This window comes from Phascolarctos cinereus, unplaced genomic scaffold (assembly GCF_003287225.1).
Source record: "Phascolarctos cinereus isolate Bilbo 61053 unplaced genomic scaffold, phaCin_HiC Scaffold_4;HRSCAF=312, whole genome shotgun sequence".
Classification (NCBI taxonomy): domain Eukaryota; kingdom Metazoa; phylum Chordata; class Mammalia; order Diprotodontia; family Phascolarctidae; genus Phascolarctos; species Phascolarctos cinereus.
Window position 1 is genome coordinate 86,393,599 of NW_027555847.1, and position 6,000 is coordinate 86,399,598.

A 6,000-nucleotide genomic window follows, 5' to 3' on the forward strand; every position below is an offset into this window, starting at 1 on the left:
GACAAAATGGCCATTTCCCTCCCAACGTTTCCCATCATTGCTCCTTCAGCAAGAAATTCTTCCTTGTTGATTGGATTCAGGTCCGGAATAGCAATTCTCTTCTTCATTTCTTCCATATTTTGAAAAACGTAATTGCTAACAAAGTAAGTCAAGAATTGATAGGTTTGCTTTGTTTTTTTGACAGACAAAGAGGTCCAGACCATTGAGATCAATGGTCTTCAAAGTGGCGTGTGCATACTTTCTGTTTCCATCTTCTTGTCCAAGAGACCTATGGTAATCTCTTATGACAATATTGTTTAGGGATCTGCAGTTTCATGTACAATCCTCTTTTTTCTGTTCTGCATATGGAAACGCCCATTTTATTTGTTGTTAAATTCAAAATAAAAATAAAAATTTTAAACTATATTATTTATTTTACCAGAATGTGAGCTCTGTGAGGGAAGAGACTGTGTCTTATTACCTAAACTTTTTATCTCCCCCCAGTGCCTAGCACTGTGACAGGCTGCAAAAAAATAAGGGTCTAGTAGACGTCTGCAGAGTTAAAAAAAAAAAAGACAACATTGCTTGGGTTTGTGCATCTGTGGGTCTTAACCTAAGCGCTATCCACCATGCTTCCTGCTGCTGGTTCCTGAATTTCCTCACACAGGCACATTTTAACATTTTGCAATATTATTCTACTTCTCCTTTTAGCTAGTCTGTTCTTTTTGAATAAAATGTTCTTCCAGAGCTGCATTCCAGACACTGAGTCTCATCCCACCTAGTCTTAGTAACAGACCTAGAAGGCCAAATTTGCCACCTTGCCCAAGGAGCACTGGTTCACCTAGATTATTGTCCATTCTTTGTATATTTACAAGTAGACACCTGAAATCAGAGTTTATTGCTGGCCTCCTTCTTGGCTGGCAGCCCTTGTGAATATTATTGCCTCCAAGATTAAACATGCTTGGCTTTTAAGGCCTTTCACAACCTGCCTCCTCCTACCTTTCCAGTATGAGCCCATCTCCTGTCTTGAGGACCAGAGGGTCTTCTGCACCCGCACCTTCAGAAACCTGTAGCTCTCCAGCCAGATTAAGCTCCACCACTCACTCACACCAGCAACAAGTCTTTGTTAAGCATATGCCACATGCCACGCCCTGAGGGGTACAAGGACCAAGAATGAAACTGCCCATTTGCCACCTCCATTCTAAAGGGGAGACAAGCTTATGCCGAAAGAGGTGTGTGGGGAGCAGAGAGATTGGATGGTAGAGTGCAGGAGGGAGAAGACTGCCCAATAAGTCTGGAAAGACAGGTTGGGAATGGGCTAGAAGAGTTTACATTTCATACCCTCCCTCTGCCCTAAAGGGAGAGAAATCATTCATCACAACAGGGACGGCCTCGAGGCAAAGCTGAGAGGGGCATAACTTGGGCAGTCTCCTTTATTGCCTGAAGGCTTGGGTTCTCAGTCTGCCCAGTTATGCTAGTAACTGTTCTTGTGTGACCTTCCTCACCCTCATCATTGATCCTCCTCTCTTGTTGGTAAAATTTAGTAGATGCTTTGAGATCATCTTTTTAAATTTTTTCTTTAAATATGAACCATACTTTTTCTCTAAAGGCTGGTGAATAGATCTTTATGGGCTTGGGGAAAAGCTGTGGCTTCTATTTGTAGAATCAGACTCTCAGACAGAGCCTTCCCCTGCCTGGAGGCACTTTATTCCCTGTGGCTTTAGGACTGGGACTAGAGGCCTTTGGAGCCTCCTGGGGCCTGATGATTAATTGGCAAACACAAATTACCCGAGTCCTTAGAATAATAAGATTCACAGAACACTAGAGCTGGAAGGGGCCTCAGAGAGCATTTTTCAACTTCACATCATCCTGAGCAAACAGAGGCAATTCCTTTAGCCTTTCCCAGCCAGGCTACAGGGCCCCAGACCCTGCGCGCATCCTCCAGGCTATAGGAAGGGGAGGGGGTGGGCTAGAGGTAAGCCTGGCTGCCCAAAGCTGGGGGCATCTGTACACCAGGAATCAACCCAGCCACTCCAAGGGACATGCCTTAACAACACAGGAATTGGAGCAGGAAGGGACCTTAGAGCTCGTCTAAGTCCAAACCTCTCATTTTACAAAGTAGGAAACTGAGGTGGATTGATTTGCCCAAGGCCACACCACTCTGATGTAATCCCTGAAGTTCTACATATTTTTGACTTGTAAAGTAGCAGCTTTGGGATTTGAACCTAGGTCTCCTGACATCCAGTCTAGGCCTTATTCCATTATATTGTGATTCTTCTTCTAACTCTGATCTCACTCAGGAAGGTCCTGGGAAGTCCTCCTCCTGGACTGGAGCCCCAGACAACACAGCTGAGTATTGGTAATGGAAGGCAGAAAGGTCATCCTCACTTTGAGGACACAGTCTTCTGCTTGGGGTTGCAGACCCTATCTTGAATGGGAAGGAAGAAAGGATAGAAGAGAGGAGGGAAAAGAATTGAAGAATGAGAGGTGGAGAGAAGGAAGGAAGAAAGGGAAGAAGGAAGCAAGCAAGGGGGTGGGAGAAAGGAAGGAAGAATGGAGGGAAGGAAAGAAGAAAGAGATGGTGGGAAGAAAGGAAGGAAAAATGCAAGGAAGGAAGGAGGCAGAGGAGAAGGAAGGAGAGACTAAGGAAGCAAGTAAAGGAGGGAGAAAGGGAGGGACAGGACAAAATGTTGGTGATTTTTTTTATGGCTACCTGAAAACAGTTCAGAAATCCCATTCGCCTTTCAAGAGTCAGCTCCAGCGTGTCCTCCTCTTGCTCCAGTTTGCTCTATGGTCTTCCCTGTGCTTCCCTTTACTTAGATGGAATATGGTTACCTGTTTTTATAACATAGAAGGTATCGTCCCTTTCTTTCTCCTCTAGCCTCTAATGAAAGGGAGCAGGATCAGAAAACCATAGGTTCTCAGTCAAGTGGAGAGGAATCAACTAGGCAACAAAGTTATAAATTTCCCAACTAGATTGTGAGCTTCTTGAGACCCAGAGCTAAAACCAGCACTGTCTGGGCACATAGGAGAGGCTTAGGAAAAATTGATTACTTGATGAAAGAAGTGGAAGTGGATGCCTATGCATCTTCAGTCTCATCATCACAATCTCCATCAATCCTATACCAAGCAACACAGGGCATAGAGGTGATGGAGATATTTCTAAATGGTAGCAAAATAAAAAGACTAGTCCCATATGTTTTAGATATGTTGATTTTGAGATGCCTATATGAAATCCAGTTTGAGATATTCCAAAAGGCAATTGGTGATGAAGGACTGTAGCTCAGGAGAGAGTATGGTTGGATATATAAATATAGGAATCATTTATACGGAGATGATAATTGAACCTATGGCACTGATGAGATCAACAAATGAAGATACATAGTAGGGATGTCAGTGGTTAGTGGCCATGACATAGAGAAAGATCCAGCAAAGGAGACTGAGGAGTGGTCACATAGGAGGAGAACTAGGAGAGGTAAGTGCCACAAAAATGTAGAGGAAATAGTATGCAGGAGAAAAAGGTAATCAACACTTTAAATGATGCAGAGAGGTAAAGAAGGATGAACATTGAGAAAAAGGCATTAGAGCTGGCAAGGGATTTAATGGGTAACTCTGAGACGGCAAGTTCAATTGAGTAATGAGAAGCCATATTACGGAAGGTTAAAAAGACAGTGAGAAAAGAAGTAGAGACATTTAATGTAGATGGCTTTCTCCAGTTGTTTAGTCAAGAAAGGAAATACAGACAAGACAAGAGCTAGCAGGAATGGTTGGAGAGAGGTGTGTTTGTAGTAATAATAGAGGATCCAGCATATAGGGAGTTACTGAAGATTAGAGATACGGTAGTAGTGATAGTAAAGACAATCTGCTGAAGATGAGAGGGGAGGGGAGCAAGGGTATACTGTCTACAGACGGTTTGGTCTTAGTGAGAAGAAGGGTCATCTCTTCATTTAATAAAAATGTGAAGAAAGAGATAACTAGAAGATGTCTGAGTGATGTGAGATGAGGAAGAGGGGAGAAAAGGGGGCTCTCAATCAATAGATTCCATTTTTTTCAGGGACGTATAATGCGAGGCCCTCAGCAAAGAGTGGTTGGGGGTGGGAGAACAGATGCCTTGGGAGGCTTGAGTAGGGGTAGGAAGGTCTAGAACAGCTGGGTGGAGAGTGGGCTAGCCAGTCGATTAGGGAGGAATAGAGTGATTTGATTGCTGCAGCGAGGGCCTAGTTGAGAATAGATAACATAACTTTGTAGTGGATCCAATCAGCCTGGTTTTTGTGATTTTAACCTAATTCCACTGGGCATCATATAGCTTGGACTAAAGGAGGCAGATGGTGGGAGCAATCCGGGGCTGTGGTTTGGTAAGGTTTAATCATCGATAGAACAAGAGGCAAGGGATTAGAGAGTAGAGGATAGTGTAGAGTTGAGATGATTCATTAAAGGGTCAGGATAGGAAAGGGAAGAGAGTATAGCCAGTATGCAGGGGCGATGGTCTGGGATCTATCTGCACCATATTGCTCCAAACCCAGTCTTATCCCCAAACCAACTATGAAATCAGAACCCTAATTCCAACTTGAATCTTAACCCCAACCCTTAACCTTCCTTCCAACCCTAGTTCCAAAATCCCAATCCCAACTCTAGCTCTAACTAAAATTCTACCTTAATCCTAGTAGCAAACTCCCCATTCCCCACTATAATCTAACCTCAGCCTTCTTTGACCTTCCTTGCTCCCTATTCCCCTAGGCTATGGCAGACAAACATCTTCCTACCTCCTCTCTGGGAGGAATTTGGGGAGAAAAGTATGGCTGGGAGACAAAATGGAAGATCAGTGAGGGATTCCCCAGAGAACTCCTTGTACCTTCCAGAAGCCAAAGGTGGTCCATTTTTTTAGTTCACATGAACCCTGCAGGCCCCACTGGGCTGAACTGTGGTTTTGAGTCAGACACTCCCTAAATCATCCCCCCTGTCATCAGGGCCTACACAGGGACAGTAATAGTCGTGGTTGGTACCATTTCTTGATTTCCTAAGGACTCCCCAGTCAATGAGCCTTCCCCATTCATGCTCCTAGCAACCACTGTTACAGTTCAAGGTTGCCCAGCAACAGAAAATATCTATCAGGCACCTGGATTTCTTGCATCCAAGGTACCAGCATCATGTACTGCTATCAGTTCCATGTAGACTCCATTGTTGGAGGGGAAGAATGCTATAGAATCTTTTAGCTTAGGTTCAGATACAGTCAGGCTTGGGGGTGAATTCTGAAGGAAATGTAAGCACAGGGTCAGGCTTGGGAGAGAATTCTGGAGGACCTGTTGCCACAGTGGTTCTCGAGTTTTTTAGATGTAGGACCCCTTTACACTCTAACAAATTATAGAGGAACCCCACTCCCACAAAGAGCTTTTGTTTCTGTGGGTTATAGCTATCAATATTTACCATAATAGAAATGAAAACATCTTAGAATTATTGTGAAAAATATTTTGATATCATGATCACATGACCCCTGAAAGGGTTGCAGGGACCCTAGGACCATACTTTTGAGAATTGCTGGATAATGTAAGACCTGGGGAAGAATGCTAGAGCAGCTGTTAACAGAGATTCAGGCTTAAGCGAGAGTTTGGAAGAATCTGTCCACACAAAGTCAGATTCAGAGGAGAATTGGGGAGGATCTGTTAGCAAAAATTTAGGCTTGCTAGAAAATGCTTAGGAGATCTGTCAGCACAGGATCAGGCTTAGGAGGCAGAGATGCAGAAGGATTTGTTAGCACAGGCTTGGGAGCAAATTCTAAAAGCATGTGTTCAGTGAACCTCAGGAAGAAATGATTCTTGAGGCTTTAAAGTGGAATATGAAAATCTTGGGCCAAGGTCACAGAACCACAGTCCTCCCTCAGTGCTAGGCTAGAGATCAAGGCATCATCACTTGACTGGCAACAGTGGATGCCCCAACTGTGGCAGGGCCACAGATCTTTAGTGACTGCAATACTTTCCAAGACGTCCAGTCTTTGTAGTTCTCTGTACCCATTCTTTTTATGTG